Genomic DNA, 18,348 nt, shown 5'->3' with positions numbered 1-18,348 from the left:
ACCTCAAGACAGCTTTAAGGAGAGGAAAAAACAGGGCTTAGAAAGCATTTAAGTCACCTTCCTGCCAGGGACCCACAACTCCATCAGCTTCCATGCTAGCCAAGGATGAGGCTTACTTGGGAGTATACAATATGCACTTGTATACTTGGGAGTATACAAGATGCACTACCCACACCTTCCCTTCTGCCTCATAAGATGCGATAGGCTAGCCATAAATAGATATGCTTTATCCAAATGTGTGCACAGCTTTGAAGTGTAAACTACATTTCATTTTGGGGGTGGGGGTAGGAGAAGCATCAAATATGTTAGCTTGCCAACTGTAAATTAAAACAAAAGAAAAAAAACCATCAGTTGCCCTCATGCACTTTTCCCAGAACTGTGAGATTTAGTACACCAAGATTTTAACATCTCAGTTAGAAAAATGAGAAAGATACAGCAGAACATATGGCATGAAGAAGGTTTTAAACGGCAGAATTTGAAAATGGTTTGCAAGATGCTCCATAAATATTCTAACCCCAAACACAAGCTGTTTTGCAGCAGACTCTTGATGGAAGTTTATGCACACAATAAAGTGCTACTTTTCTTAGCTCACAAATGGCCTGCTCTGGTGACATTGAATGGCATGATGCAGAGTTAACCTGCCTGCAGGTGAAGCTCAGAATCAGGCAGGTTTGGCCAGGCAGTGTCATTGTTGTTGTTCCTACTGGAAATAGGGGACAATATTCAGTGGACAATATTCAGTGACAACAAGGATTCTCATTGCATCTATCAGCCCTAAGGATAAGCTCTCAGGAAGAAAAAAATCAATGCATTTTACAGCCTATATTTCTTCAGCATTCAGAGATGCACTGCTGTCCATACAATTCTGGCCCTATTTCAGCAGAAGCCACAACACATATTTTCAAATTAAGTCAACAAGAGACAGATGAAAATCAACCTCCAAGACTTCTACTTGGGGTAGCAAATTATTTGTGTGTAGCTACATTTGACATCAGTGAACTGGAGTTTCCTACTAGGTATTTTACTAATATATTCACAAACACTTAACAACAACAAGAAGGAGACAGGAATTCACATAAAATCTAGGACCATTCAAGCTCTTAGTGCTGAATGTCACTGAGAAGGTTTGCTGATATATGAAGTACTGCAGAATACTACCACCAAAGGAAACTTAGAGTCCTTTGGGGCACACTTTAAATTTTCATGCGAGTTGTCACAAATGCACCTACTATTAACAAATGAGATTTTCAATACATTTTCAATTGATCCAAACCCAATCCACTTTCTTTGAATGAATTGAAAATGTAAGTGTGTGGCTGAAAGAATGACAAACTGAAATCTCAAAACCAGATTTTTCAGTCAAGCCAGGATTGTGATCCAAGAGATCATTTTCTCTCTGAGTTCCCTCGTTTGGATCTGCTTTTGGGTGGTACTCAACACACAGCTCATAAAATTCAACACAGTAGGTAGCATACTGTTTTATTGTGAATGTTTTGTTTCACCTGCAAGGCATCTCTTAAATGCTAGTCTGTGAGGGACTCATTTGCTTTCATCTGCACAAGCCTCCAGCTGGTAGCCCTGCAGTAAAGCCACAACCTTCCTATTTCATGATCCTTACTTCAAATCTGTTTGTGCATTGGAGAGATGCTGGCAGGAAAAAAGAGTTGGACAAAGGTGTCTTGACAAGGACTCAGACAACCAAGGCTGTGATGTGCCTCTGAACTGCTTCTCTTCAAGGCCCTGTAAAGCATGGATGCTTCTTCCTAGGGAAAAATAATACAGTACACAGGGATCATCTCTTTTAAGCTGCTGATATAACTTAGGTGTAAAATATATAACATAGACTCTTACTTCTTTTAAAAGAGAGGATGCCAATGCCTTTACAGATGACCATCCTGCCTAGAGGCAATGGGCCATATTTACTATTATTCACTTGCAATATTGTAAAGGTAGTTGGAAACCCTAGAGAAAATAAACCATTTGTGGGGGCTGGGAGGAAAATGAATTAATGTATATGGCAGAACAGGTAAAATGGAGGAAGAGGGGAAGTGGAGAGCAATTGTGGACAAAGATGCAGTCAAAAATTACTTTCAAAAAACCAAATGCTTATGCATAAATACTCATATTGCAGAGTGCTGTCTCTGCCAACAAACACAATGCCTTACAGGAAGTGGGGGTGCTGCAGGATAAATGTAGAGCCCACCAGGTCCTCCTTGCATAATCAGAATCACCCGTCTTCCAGAGGGTTCAACTGGTAAGTTGCATCAGGGTTGTGGACCAATATGAAGGTGGACAGCCATGGAGGCACACTGCCCTGGGTTTCAGACTCCAATCCTTCTCTGTACCAGCATCCCAACACAAAATCTTTCCACAAGCCACCTGAGACCTATCTAGAGATCAGGTGGAAACTTTACATCTGCCATTACTATTGAAAGACTGTTTAAGGACTTGCTACACTGAGGGTTAGATAACTCCACTTTTAACCTTAATGCAATTACACATGATTTATACATCCTTCTTCTCCCCCTCTCATGCAGTGCTGTACTTACTTAGGGTAATCAATCTCCTCTCATCCTTCATTAGATTAGCCAAGTCAATACTTATAGATTTCCATTCCCCATATTATTCAGGTAGCTTCCACTTGGTCAAGGTTTATTTAATCTTACCTGGCCATGCAGAGCACTGCACACAATATTCTAGATGATGCGTCAGCTGAGTCTCACACAATTTAATACATTTTTACCCTCTGTTGACAGTATCTTGAAATTGCCCCTGCTTTCACCCTTTTTTCTGCTCTCTCATGCTTGTGGTACATAGTCATCCTGTGATCGAGCAGGCTTGTTTCTCCCTCATCATGCTGGTTTGAACTCAGCTGAAGGCAACCCTGTTGACAGCTGAGGGTTTTGTTCTGAATCTAAATGTGTCTAACCTTACACACTATCCTGGACTGAGTATTCATCTTCATTCTATTTCTTCTCTTGTCCTCAAGGTCATCCAGTTCTCAGAGTATAGCACTCCAATCCTACATTTCATTGATGGCCCCTCCTTGGGCTGTGTCATCTCTGCAGTCTATTTGCTCCTTCCTCATTTTGTGACAGGTTTATTGGTGAAAATACAAAGTAGCATTGGTTTAGAAACCTATCTTTAAAAAACCCTACTAATAGCATCCTTCCAGCTTAAATGTTTCCCTTAATAAACTGTGTAATCTCCCCACTAGAGCAGATACTTTAGCAGTGTACAATTCTTAGAAAAATCCATATCTTCCTCACCGGAATACTTAATTTCATGTTCTGTAATCTGTCAAATTCTCTCCTATGGGTTAAGTAATACTCTCTGAAAATCCTTTGCCTAAAATTCAGGCGCATTACTGTAAAAAAAAACCAAACCAAAACAAAACATAAACATATGTTATTAGTCTGTGTTTGTCCTTTAATGTATTTGGGTTGCATTTGATACTGTTTTCCTTTATGTGTACATACTCTATTATTCTTCCCTTCAAAACGAGTACAAAGCCGATATATACAAATGCACTTAGACAGGTCTGCAAGTTTTTAGATTGCTTTTTCCTTTTATGTCAATCCCTAATACTGGCAACACTTTTGCTGTTCTCTCTTTATAGAAGCCCACTATGACTTTGTTCCACTGTAGAAGATCCTTGTGCTGGATATCCATTTTTCATATGCCAGTGCCTTCTAAGGTGAAAGGTCCCTGTGATCTGGAGTGAACTAAGACCACAAAATTAGGTTTTCATATCTTAGTTGTGGACATTTCCATTTCTTTCTTTCCATTAGCCATCTTCTCAATCATTCATTCTCTTTCCCCAAAATTCAACTTCAAAGGAAATGAAGAAAAATATTTAACATGGGAAGTTATATCCTCTTTAATTCTATCCCCATCCTCATTTCACAGTGCTTCCATTTTTTTCATGTTCTTTTTATTTTCATGGTTGAAAAAACTTTCACAATTTGCTTAAATTTCCTGTCTCAGCTTGACTTTTGGCAGTTATCATTTTACCCCTGCTCTTTCTGACCTCTCAAATGCAGCTTTAGCACTAGTTCTGACATATGTTCTCACTATGCTCTTACATATGGGTGATTTCTCTCTTCATCTAAATTCCTTACTTAATAAACACTAAAACTGATTGAATTCTAAAACTGCAGAAAAGTCATGAATATTTTCATAAATAAACCCACCACATTACTATTTATGAAATTGTGGTATTTGATAGTGAGAAACATATGCTGATCAATAAATAAGAGTGGCAGTCTTTCTTAAAAGATCAAGAAATACAAATATTTGGAATGAGAAATTATATAAACCTTTTTCTTCCCTGAAAATTAAAACTCTATTTTCCAAAGTATGGTTACAATACCTTAAAGTAAATTAAAAACCCAAAAAACCAAAAAACCAACAAAAAAACCCCAACACACAGCTGCATCTAATAAAGACTTTCAATCATGCATTGCACAGTCAGTTTTAAAAAGCAAAGCTTCCAAATTTGAAGACAGGAAATGGAGCATATCTGAACTACTTACAAAATAGATAGTTGAATTAAACCCTTAAATGATAAAATGGGTGAGGAAAGAGTATAAATAAATTTTTAAAAATATATTAGTGAGCATGCTGAGTAGATTAGGCAAAGGATTAATATGGTAACCTATGACATTTTCTATTATGTTTTCTTCAGAAAGTGGTACAGTGTCTGGTCTATGAAGTTTTTCTCATTGTCACCTTTTTTATCATTGTCACTTTTTCTCATTGTCACCATCTACGCTTCAAAAAGAGTCAGGGGAATGAGCCATGACCAACCTTATTCTTTTTTTCTTCTACATGGCAACTGTACCTTCAGGTTGCTTTCCGGTGAGTGAGTGGCAGTCGTTCCTGTGCAAGGCAGGGGCTGGTGGTGTGCAGACACTGATGGCCTGGAACCAGGGCTACAAATCACAGAATCTCTGCCTCAGACCTGCACCTTGGCTTCTCACTGAGCAACGTGATCCAACAGTTAGATGGAAGCTGGAAAATAGATTTTGGCAAGGGGTTGTGCTTATCATGAAACATGGTAAGAGTGCAACAACAGCTTAGGGGATTAATTTGAAACAGAAGCTTTTCCCTTCAATGAGGGAATGATTTAGCATTAAACAAACAGTTGCCTTAGTAACTAATGTATTTCCCTTTCCCTCCTTTCACTTTGAACATAATCATCTCTGAACTCAGTTTTTCATCACCTTTTTTGTTTGCTTAACCGGTCTTCTTCAAGTGTCAGACAGCCAATTAGCTTGCAGTGAAATATAAGTCTATTTCCTTTTTATGAACTGCCCTAAAATGGAAAACATATTCCAAGATCTTCTCCTCAGTTTACCAGGCTTTGAGTACTAAAGAGCGATATTTTATATCTAAGCTGACAAGTCTATTTCTGATAGAAACAGGAATACTGGATGCCATATATTCATCAGAACTACATGTCTCCAGTAGTCTTTCTGAATATTACTTTTTAAGAAATGTGTCATCCAGGATGAATAAACTCTAGTGTTTCTCTTGATGTTTACCTGTTCCTATATAGAGGGTCAAACATACCACCAATGAGAACCAAACAACTTTAAAAAGAAGGAAGAAGGGACTCACTGTACATGTTTAAAGTCTGTATTGTCTATCTGACTTCTGTAGCAGAGTTTGATGCACAGTTGAGGAAAATAAAGGGATTAATCTGTCTCTTAAATCTTGACATAAATTTTAGATTGAGCTAGAACAATGATATTTAATCAGAGTCAAGGATTCCTGTATATCCAGGTTTAGATATAACCAGAGAGAATAAACTTGCAAGTATCTCCAGAGTTAGTCCAGCCTCTTCTGGAGATGGCATCATAAAGCAAAAATCTATAAAGTAACCATTACATAAATAATGTATCTATTTACTTATAAGTTCCAGGAGGAAATAATATCCATACTTTTCCAAAACTGATCCATCTTCTGTAGGATGTATAGAATTTAGGTGTAGTTTATATGGTTTTCTGAGGTCTTGGAAAAACAAAAAATGTGGATATCATTGTTCTGAGTACCCCAAAATCCCAACACACATTTTTTGCCTTGACTTTCATGAAGCAAGCTAAGAGCAGCTGAGCATTGAGCTTCTCCCCACATGGAGTGCTGTCACTAGTGATGATCATGAGACTCAAGCTTCAGGTTCAGCCACACGAGAAATCCAGAACAGGCAAAACGCTACCTGGTATCCAACCTGTGGTCCTTGCTCCCATTTCCCATAGCAATGAGTCTTTCTTTTTCTGAATGAAATTTAAGCCTGAATTTGCCTGGAATTATGCACTGAGGAATCCCATGAGACCTGTCTATTCTGTCCCAATTACGATCTTACGAATTTATACAGAAAGCAGGTGCACATTTTCTGGGGTCTATTAGGCTTTTCTGCAGCCTTGGCACATGCACCATCCCTAATACAAAGAGATATAGTGTGAAATATCAAAACAAACCCTTCTATTTCCATGATTTTAACTGCTGTTACTGTAGTCAGTGAAATATGCCCAGTGACATGGAGCAAAAAGATAGAAAGCTGAAAGAAAAAACTCACTATTTCAGAAAAGAAACTCTCCCCATGCCTAGATACAAGGGATAGTTGATGCCTTGGGTTGGAGGAGAAGGAGGCCAGGTCAGGTATCTGAGTGAGAAGTAGGGCACTGAAGTTACAATCCAATGATCTTTTCCATGTGGAAAATCCAGTGCTGTTAAATTGATGTTCTATGGACAGAAATTGATTCATTAGATTTTTCTGATGTTTCAGTAAGACTATACTCATCAATCTTTTAAACCATTTATAACCCCAGAGATATACAGTCAAATTTATCATGTTCTGGCATAGGAGACGCTTGTGTACAAGCTGCAACCTTTAAGAGGAGAAATTACCATTAAGAAATTGCTCCATCTAAAACTGCCAATATTTTTACTATAACCAGTGGTGATGGAAAAGCAGAACAAGCAGATCTGTGTCAGATTCTGTAGAAGGAGAATGAGAGATTTAAAATTAGTCTGCATCTGATTTTCTTACCTTTTTCCCCCCACTGTAGTCTCAATGTGCTTGATACACTTTAATGTTAGACCCTTATTTGGGAAAAAGAATACAAACAGGAAATAATTCACTGATTACACTCTGACATAAGGGTAAAATGACACTGAACACTACACAGTCATTGTGGAGAGGTTAAGACTCAATTATTTAAGCAGAGAGCTAGTAAAAAGACTTAACTACTGAAAAATGCCTTTTTACTTCTTACATAAATTGAGATTAATTATAATGCCCAGCTGACAGAATATTAGAATGAGTTGAAAAAAAAGATCAGATTCATTTCTTGTGTGTTGAAGCTATTAGCTTAAAATAGTCTGTAATTGATTTTGGTCTGATGGTGAAAGCAGGTTGCCATTTTTTTAAATGGATTGTGTAAATTTGGCCAGACAGTATTAAGATGAGACCAGACTCTGAGAGGGTCAATCAAGGTAAGTTTCTCTGCTAGACAGTTACTCAGCCATTTTGGACAGCTTCATGCATGGAATTCCATCCCTCAATTATCTAAAATCTATTACAGTTAAAACTGTGATCATGAGAAACAAAATCAGAACGGTTGCAGCTTGACATAAAATCAGTACTGGAAAAGAAGACTGCTCCAATACTAGTAAATGGGCTTGGTGGCTTTCAACTAATGTGTCTTACAAAGAAGGGTATGTAACAGTTCCACCCATCATGAAAATAATTTTTCCTACGTGGCTGGTGGGTAAGTTTCATATTATGAATCAGTGGCATTTTACCCATCTGTTTGTACTTAATGAGAACGTGACATCTTGGATTTCATGTGAGCTCACTGAAATTAAGGCAGTATAGCTTTAACTGAACCCACAGGATCAGGATTTATTAACAAGAAGAGATTTTGAGGGGATTTTTCATGAAAGATTTTGCTATTTTGTTACCTCGCTGCTTCCAGGACAGGAATGAAGATCAACTATTTCAAAATTCTCAAAGGAAAATGTTCAATGACTAAAATATTTAGAGTCAATTTATTTCTAGATTATTATACTGTAGTATGATACAGAAATAAAATACAAATTAATTTCTGGGGAAAATCTAAACAGAGATTCTATTATAAGACTACATTACAGTGATGTGTACCCAACTCAACAAATTTATTCATTTTCATTAGAAGTTGCATGATGGAATTGTGTCCCAGTGGCTTTTTTGAGCCAACTTTTGTTATATCATATTTACAGAGAGACAACAAATGAAGATTGAATATTTTTTGAGTGTTGAAATGCCAGTGATTTTGACAGATATGCAAGCACTGGAAGAGATATTTGGAACAGCTATTAATATATGATTAACAAATAACTAGAATTGACAGCTGAGCTAATATGAATGCATATTTAGATGTATTTATTTTTACACATTCATGGGATATATTTGTGCAAGAGACAGAACAACAGCAAGTTACAAGTTATTGATAGAAACAGACTGTAAGCAAAGTAAGAGGCACTGCAGAGTAACCCTCCCCATCATGAGAAGGAGGATAAGAAGAAACAACTTTTATTCCCTGTCACTCATAATGATTAAAGCTCTTTTCTCTAAAGCAGGCAATGCTGGCTGCCCTCATACAGAGTCCTGGAATGAGAACAGCTGCTGTGAATAAGACAGGGTAAGATTTTTAGACCCTGAGGGAGGCATGTGCTTGGAAGCAGCAGTATTATACAGGGTGTATAAATATAAATGAAAAAGCTCTGGTAGGGTGGAGTTCTGCCAACAAGCAGGAGCAAGAAAGAAATTACTGGCAGTGGGGTGGGGCAGGAACCCAGGCTATCAATAGAAATGGGAATGAGATATTAGAGGCCTGGAGAACTGGCTGGAGTTTCTCCAGACCTAACCCAGCATACTTCACTGTCCTTACATCTTCTGTAGGTGCTGGGGCAGTAAACATGCCAGATGGAAAGGCAGAAAGGACTGGAGTCAAACAAAGATATTGACTTAAAGGAGGTTTTATAGCCATTTTCTTGGATAGCAGCTGTTCAGCTACCTTCCTGTGTCATTTGAGAAAGCTTGCAGAGTCAGTCCCTGAGACAGCAAACTATGCTTCTGCTTTGGTTTGTGTTGAAAAAAAAAACACGGCCGCATCCTCTGCTTGCAATGTTTAGGAGAACAACAGCTGTGCACTTACACAGCTCTTTGAAAGGATGAGTCTTTCCAGTGTGCTGTTATTGGTTCTTTTCATTCATCAAATATAAGTACAGCTTTCAGGGAGTGCCTGTATTTTGCATACAAAATAATGTCAAGTGTAACCTACTAATATAACCACCAAAACTCTCCTATTCGTGCAATTTCTGCTTTGAACAGTCTAAGGAGATAAAGAAAAGTGAGGCTTCACAAGACTCATCATTTAACCAATGCTCCATCTCTTTATTTCATCTTATCTCTTTCCTATTTAAAAATGAAGTTCACATGTTCTGTCTAAACACAACAAAAGGAGGTTAGAATTCCTAATTATCAGTAATGATACACAATCTAAAATAAGACCTGTAGCTCTGATATGCTCTGTAAGGTGAATGCAGGTAACTGAACAATAAAAGGGAAAGAGGGATAAAGAAGTCTAAGGAGAAAAAAGAACAAAAACCAGTAGTGCCAGCATAACTTTATATTCAGTTCCAAGCCAGGATCATATAAGAAGCAATTCTTTTCACTACACTCAAAATCCTCACGTTGAAGATTACTTCAGTACAGGCTACAGAGTATTTAATAAAGAAAGGCTTGAAAGCCCACAGGGTATAAAAGCTTTTGTATGATTTGAAGAGACATGACAAACATGCTCATCAGGATTATTTTCTCAAAAACCGAATTTTTTAAGCATATATGATATGCCAATAAAAGCCTCTAATATCTTCCACCTTTCTTAGAAAATCTGGCTGATGTTCATGTCCTCTGTATATTCATTAATCCAGAGCTTTAGGACAGGAGGCAAAGGATATTGTAGCCATCTTCAAAGCTACAAGTCTGTGTAGTTGTAATAGATGGCAGAGTTAGAGCTCAGACCTGCTCAAACATGATAAGCAGAACAACCAAAATACTGAACATAGCAAACAATTGTGCCTCTGTTGACTGAAGACTATTGACTGTTTTTATCATTTTGTAAATTAGGCTTCTTAAACATATAAATCTGGACAAAAATAAATTTTATTACCAGCAACTATAGACATGACATCACATATACCAATTTTTAAATGCAAGCCCTTTGATTCTCAGGAAGGGTCCTTCTACAGCTTGATTTAAGCTTCAGATTGTAACTCTACCCCACTCACACAGCCTTGAGAGAGCAAACTGAAAGATACTATGCCAGGTAGAACAGAGCCTCCCTGTTGAGGGGCAGTCATGAATTCTATCTCCTGGTATCAAAAACAAGGCAAAAGCTCGAGGTCAGACAAGATGGGCCAGGCTGGGGCACACCAGGAGAAACGTGGTGCCATTCAGTACAGCTGGGTTTCCCTGTGCCATCAGCTGGCTCCTCAGATATGAATTCCTACTGTTTTCTTGAGAGCTTGGGCTTGCTCTACACAGGTGGCCAGAGAAAGTGCTTCAGCCCTATGTGGGCCTGGCAAAAATTAAAGAGGCTTGTAAATAACAGGTGTTTTGAGATATATCAGACTGCCCAATACACCTCTCTGCTGTCACATGGGACCAAACACACCTATGCCAGTCCTGAAAGTTATTGTTCCAACAGGAGAACCCATACTGGACATTGAACACAGGCATCCAATGCAGGGACAAACAACCTCCCCTCCTGTCAGAAGTCTTACTCTGGCAGCTTTTCTTGTTGTAGGGCAAAATTTGTTAGCAGCTGGCTTCTGTGGATGAGCACTACAGAGAAATTGATTGTTATGATGCTTTTTCATAACATTCAGCATATCCAAGATATTTTTTAAATGGTGGGGATGCATTTTATTGTGTTTCCAGCCTTTCCTCTGCTGCCATGAGGGTCAGAAACTGCTTGCACTTTCTAAAAGCAAGCAGACTGAAATTTAGTATATTTGCAAGAGTACCTGCTCATGTGCTTCCCTCTCCTGTATTTTGCCTTTTACAAGTTGTATATTACTTCAGTACAAGACAAAACCAAATCAGACATCATTTCAACATATGCCAGCAGTATATTAAACTATATAGAAGCAAAGAACATTACTGCTGTTTCAATAAGAAATTAATGAAGGCCCTCAGTTATTTTTGTGAAAACTAGGCACCAGAAAAATAATTGCCAGAGCTGTTTCCCTTCTTTAAAACAAATGAAATATACTATTATTTCCTGAATATCCTGCCAGCTTCTTGGTCAGGAAAAAAAATCCAGTCCCACAGAAATTAGGCAGCATTTCATACTGTGAGAGAAGAACAAGTGAATTAATCACTGAATGCGAACCAGCTTGTGTATATAATCACTTCTGGTCTGCCTGTACAGCTTTGAATGATGATCTTGCTACTTAGCCCCATTCAGGTGCTGGTCTCTCCTGTGCAAGCTACGAGCCAGTCACTGCTGAGATAAAAACAGTCCTGTGGATTTTGAACTGAAACATACACAATAGAGATAGCAAAATGAGTTCTTAAACTGAGGAAGCCACTGCTTGCATGATCAGGTAAAAACCTAGGTGTGGTTTAACAACCTGCGTGTGCCTTTCCTGCCAGGAGCAGGAAACATTGCTAATGCAAAAGGAAAACATGGAAGATGGCAGGTTCTGGAAAATCCTCCGTCTGCCTTTTCAAGTGGTTCCAGCTTCTCATTAATATTAAACATAATTCTGAGTTGTGTTTCAAAAGCATTTTTTAAACAAATTGTCTTAGGGAGTAGACATCCACTTTCCCAACCTCGGTTTGATGCCCTGCAGAGAAAATAGTGCAGCGCTACTGCCAGTTCAGAAGAAGCAATGCCATAAAGGAAATAATGCACACTTTTAATCTCCCAAACATCCTATTTTTCTGCAACTATTTAAAATTTTAATATAAACTGCCGAAAATGCCCTGAATGTGTGGCTTGCTTTCCTGTGATCTCACCAGGTCCCTCTCATTATAATCACAGAAAAAGCAGTTTAACTGCATTCAGTGAATTTCAGTTTCTCAGCTCCCACAGCGGAATCTATATTAATATGCAGCAGCAAAAATGGCAAAGCACAGAATTCTATTTATCCTGGGGTGTTTGGCTGGAAGAAGGAACTAAGTTTGATAATGAACTCCTGAGCCTGGTTCTTTACAGGGTGCACACTACATGCCAGGCTCAATACATGACTAAAACTGAACTGAAAAATTCAGTCCATTTGCCCTCTGTACTGCAACCATGACTAACAACATCATTGAATGAAAAATGCAGTGCTGATTCAGTCACAGCTGGAAAACTGTGGCCCTGTGATGAGCACAGACTGGTGGGTAGTCAGGAGAAAGGGAAAAGATCATTAAAGAGATGGCACAATTGTCTTAAAAAGACTGGAAAAGCTAAGTGGCACTTGGTTAGGTTAGCATGGAACAGGGGCAAGTTTATTGAAAGCCCTCACTTGAACTCTCCATTGTAAAAGGCCTTTGCTGGGAGGGTGTCTCAGGGCAACAATGCTCCAGAGGCAGTTCCAGTCAGAGTATGTGTGGATCTTATTTCACAGATCTTATTTCACCAGCAGATTTACCAGCAACAGTGTAAACTGATTTCTTCAGTAGTACTGTGAGAAAGAAAAAGTACCTAAGGAAAATGTTGAGGGTCTGAAATTTAATGATATCTTTAAATTATCCAGGTCCAATTGATGAAATCTGGAAGAGCTCACTCAAACATCCGAGACATTGTTTGCTGGTGTGACTGAAACACTTACGGAAAAATGAAATTCACTTTCATGGATCTTCCAATGCCCAAAAGTAAATAGTATTGGAGTTACTCAAAATTTTTCATGCTTCTGAAGAAGCTGCTATTTGCTGTTTTGCACAGAAGGGAATATGACAGATGTCATCCAGTACAAATGCTGTAGCCAAATACTGGAGTATTTAGGAAAAAAGGGGAACAATTTACAAGTAACTGACAGAAGTTCAACACCAACTTTCTTGTGGTAACAAGTACAAAGGAGAAGAGATCAATTCTACATAAGGAAAGTATAGAGGCTAATTTATAACAGTAATTAGGTCTGAGAACAAATGCAATACGCCTGAACTCCAAACAAGGAGCAGCCCTACCCAAGATACCTTCAGGTAAGGTTTCACTGAATGCTGAACTGTGAGGGAGAGGTGCCAAGTTCATATTCCAGTCAGTCTCTAGAAGACTCAGCCTGGCTTTGACCACATCATTTAAAAAAAAACCAAACCAAAACCATGGGTTCAGCTGGACATCCATCTGAGCATCACCTTGTTTCTGAGGTGTAGCAACAGGGTTGGCCTGTACCAGAATTTAATAATTGCCTTTTTCTTTCAGCATCTAGTCACAAGCATAAATGTCTAAAACAATTCAGGAACAAAATTTCTCTTAACAAGGCAGTATTTATCCCTTCAGTACCATAATTAAAAACAAAGTACATAGCATGCAGAGCTCAAAGTAGGCATAGTTGCCAAAATAGAAAAAACTCATGGGGAAGGGGCTTTACCCTGGCTTTTACACAATCCTTATCTGTCAGACCACATGATCTGATGCTAGTGGTATGTCTGCTACATTAATCAATATAGATACCATTCTGTAAGGGCCAGCTGTCATCATGGGGCAGGTACACTGGATGCATAACATCCTGAGGCAGGATCTGAGGCAGGGTTCGTGGCACTGTGCAAGAGACTGGCTACTACCCTCCCTTCAAAATCTGAGACAAAATGACTTTTCAAAGGTTACATGTGGCAAGACAGCACTTGTGTTTAAGGACTGTCTTTCTGATCACATTTGGATTTATTTCCCCCTCCTTCTATCTCTACACATTCACAAGTTCTCTCACCTGGTAGTTCTTCCAAGTGCAATAAATGAGGCTTCCTTGCATGCTTTTTTTTGTGTGCCACTCAGCTCTGATTAGTAGATATCATTTCCCATACTTTTTGCCAACTTCATATCCCTCTTTCTCAGTTATGGTACACAATACACATTTATACACAATGTCCTCTTTGTAAGTTTTCATCTTCAACGTCTCACCAGAAGACAAAGAAATTTCTCACTTAATTTCTATTTTGACAGTTCTTTCCCATCTTTCACTACAAGATCTTCACCTTTATCGCTGTTGCAATTCCTATTTGTTTGCCACTGGAAAGATTCCTGCATTCAGTCAGTTAATATTGAATGACATCTGCAGAGCAGATAATCTTTATTTTTGAAGCGTGTATATATTATGCATAACTCATTCCACATAATTATACAGAGTGCTCTCATTTCTGGAAATGACTGCTCTTTGTGTTCTGTGTGGAAGTAATAAGATACATTACAACAGGTTTGACTGACTGCAGAAACAGCATCGTATACAATGTACTGATAAACTTACAAGAAATCCTTCTCAAACAATTTCTCATTTAAGTTACTGGGAAACAAGTTATGCAGACAGAAGAGGCTGTTTCAGCACTGTTCCCACTGATGTTGCTCCATTAAGAATGGAGGATTTTGCACTGTCTAGATCTCTCATGTGCTTTTTCCTATATTTCATAACCTGCCCTCTCCAGCTGCCTGTCCAGCTTTGACCATTCAGTCACCTTACTCTTATCTCATATACCATTTTCCATGTTCCCTATATAAGGGAACAACCTCTAAAATCCATGTTCCCTATATAAGGGAACAACCTCTAAAACGTGATCCATAAGAATATTCCCTAGTCTTTCTCTGGTAAAAAAAGTCCCCAAGAAGAATTACATTAGAAATTAGTCAGCTGGTAAGCTATTGTTTTCCTTTGATGTTTTTAAAAAATAAATAGCAGAATTAAAATGAGCTGTGAGTTATGTCCTCCACAGGCAGGCTGCCTGCCAGAGGAAGGTTCAGCAGAAAGGTGTTGCAGCATCCTCGTTTTGTGGGCTCAGGGGCAGACCTGGAGGTTGTGCACACCCACACCCAGCTGGCACAGGCACAGCAGGAGCCATGTGGCTGTAGATGTGTTCATGCCATGCTGACATGTCCCCAGGCCTTCTCATGTCACTGGGGCAGCTCACAGCTCCAAGCTTCTGGCTGGTTGCACGCCTGGCTCTCAGCTTGGACACCCTCTGCTAACAGCCTTGCCTTTCTCTTCCAGAGGAAAGTACTGGGATGCCTCAATTCCCCAACAGTAATGCTACTGTCCAGAGGGGACGATGTTGATGATCTGAAATTGTGACAGCTCCATTCCCTCTCACTGCTGAAATTGTTTTGATCCTGCATCTATCTGGGGCTCTTATTGACAGCACACTTATCCTGCCAGACATTTTGCGGTGTCCAACAAGCCTGAAGTCCAGAAGCATTACTAAGCAAATTCCACAAAACATGGAAATCCTTCCTTTCACCACATGCCAGGAGCTTTCTTCTGGCTGACCCCAGCTTTGCACCAGATAACCCAAAGATTAGTTCACAGAGACATCCAAATGATTTTTATTATGAATCTCTAGGCTGCTTTGGGACTACAACTGCTGTAAATCCTCAAACCTAACTCAGCAGTAAGAGTATATTTTCACTCATTACTTCTATTCTTTTGCAGCCTTGACCTGCAAATATGACGATATAATCTTTTCCTCTAATGCCACTGCCATCCCTAAAGTGCTCATGGCTCCTCACTCTTTACGCATGCAGCCCAGGCATATTTACAAACAAATCAAATACAAAAGTGCTTTGTTTTGAAAGCTGTTTCTGCAAACTGTAGTTTTTCAAGTGAGCACACCATAGAGTTCAGCCTCTGTCAGAATCAAGACTCATAATGCCTCAGCACAAAACACAACATCATTGCTGTTGCAACCTGATGCAACACCTTATTCAGCCAAGAAATTACATGGAAAAGTTTGAAAAAGTCTTTGCTGAAGACAACTCAGTTGACATCCATGTCTTAATGAAACAAATTCACCAAATTGCAGTTAAATACATCCTCAATCTTTCTGCTCTCCTCAGCAATTCCACAATTTATTACCTATGACAATTTACCTTAACCTACTCTTAACTTTATGACCCCAAGGTGATGTAAATACCATGTTTCATATACATTTTTACTTGAGCAAGGTTTGGCCCCTCATCTCTCCATCAATTTCTCTAGATCTGACCAACATAAAAATAAAGGAAATGCATAGCAGAGAACCCTCTACAAAGCATTCTGCAGAGGAGGCACGAAAGTGTCAAAAGAAAGACTAACACATTTGCCTAGAACACCATTTAGGGAATGACATATTGATGTATTTCGATAGCAATGAATATCACACTCCATATAACTTCATCCTTACTATTCCCAGGAAACGAACAGATTTTCTGCAGTATTTGTACTGGTATAAAATAAACCATTTTTCATGTAGTAATCAAAGATCTGATAGGAGAAGGAGTGTGAAGACAAAGATCTCCAAGAACTGACTTGTACCTGAAACCACCAGTAGAAACTATGAGAGTTACTCAATAAGCCTCTTGGTTAAACAAGACTTATCTTTCAAAGTATCTTCTAAGCATTGCTTTGATCATTCTTACTCGGCACAGATACCACAGATCCCTAATAAGCAGCAGAAACAAATCAGAAATCTTTCAGGTTTTTTTTTCTTTTCTTTAGAAAGGTCCCACCCCAGCCAGCTGTGTCCTCTTCCACAGAACAGCTCCTTTGCTCCCATTTCTCTCCAGAGACCTACATGGACTCAAGCCAAAGCACAGATCCTCCTGCTACTTTCTCCTCCCCCCCCACAGAGAAAGCTAATCGATATTTTCAGCCTTGTTTCTCTTTCTGCTCCACTGCCATACCAGAATGCATTGGCTATTAGCCCATTTCCTGTTAGCCACAGCTTTATCTAGTGAACCGAACCTGCTCTGTTTGAATGCTTCAGGCATCCATTTACTGTGAGACCTTGGGACATCCCTTCAGTCCAGACTCCAACTGCTACACACTGCCTCCGAGTTAGTAGTGGCTGAAATGTGCCATTTGTAGCTCTAAACTACATCGGCATGAAGCGCAGTGCTAAATTGTAGCCCTAAATGAACATGGCGTCCAGTCACAGGTTTTGGGGCTAAATATCAGAGATTATGTTATTTGATCACCTCCTGCAAAGTGATGCATCTCTGCTAGATGTGTCCACTCCAAGCAAGAAGGACTGGAAATTCATCACTTTTTACATGGGAATCTCCACTCATTCAGTGAGAGGAGGGTTGGTTGGTCCAGAAGTTATGGTGCTGGCTGTCAGGGTGTTAGGAATCACCCTAAGAAGCCCTGGGTAAGTCAGTGGTCTGAACATGTCTGATATCCCTGACTCTAAATGGGGTAGGATGCCTTTCTCACAGCTGGGACATGACTTGGAGCTGGGTTCATTCCCTTCAATTTACTAATCAAAAAGTGCAAGAAATAACAGCTTAGCTGTGATCTATAAATATCCTGATATTTACACTGGGTGCTCAGAATTTTTTGTATTAAAAAATTCACATGTACCTAGTACCAGAGGGGAGGAATTAATTCATGTTCTGTGTTTACACAATGCTTAACACACTCACCAAAACCTAAATGCAAATAAATTAAATGGATGAATCAAAACTAATACTCTAGAGTAAGATAAAAAACTTAGATAGTTTCAGGCCACAGGAGACCACTGAGGACCTTTCCCTAATGACCTCCTTCCCAGAGATGATAATTCTGTTAATTTTTTTATAAAAAGACAAAAGAAACAGAGAGAGAAGAAATCAAATCTAAATAGAGCAGAACTCTTTGCAAGTCACACATATTTGGCTATTTCCTCCAATAAGAAGCATCTCAAATTTCTCTTTAAATAGGTCAGGAATGTGTTGGCTGCACCTGAAAGTTTCAGTGACTATGAAGGCTTTAAAATCTGTTGTTAATCCTTAAAGAGAACTCATGCAAAGTTAATTTGTACTCTTGAATCCTTGCGTCTAAATTATTACTTAGTATTAAATATTTGAAGTGAAAGATTTTCAAGGACTGTTGCAACTTTGGAGGAGTATTAGGCTGAATTCACTTGAAACCTTGCTGGGAACAAATAATCTGCTTTCTGATTATGAACAAAGTATTCTTTTTTTTTTTTTTTTTTCTGTCAGCAGTTTTGTATTTTGCTGTTATCTCCAGTTAGGCACACACAATTACCCACACATGGAACAACACTGAAATTAAGGAAGGGAAGTTAACTCAAGTATGTCTGACAAACCCAAACACAATAGATCAGTGTACAAAAAAGTATAAAAT

The sequence above is a fragment of the Molothrus aeneus genome, chromosome 2, assembly GCF_037042795.1.
Source record: "Molothrus aeneus isolate 106 chromosome 2, BPBGC_Maene_1.0, whole genome shotgun sequence".
In the NCBI taxonomy this organism is placed as follows: Eukaryota; Metazoa; Chordata; class Aves; order Passeriformes; family Icteridae; genus Molothrus; species Molothrus aeneus.
This window is presented reverse-complemented; position numbering follows the sequence as displayed.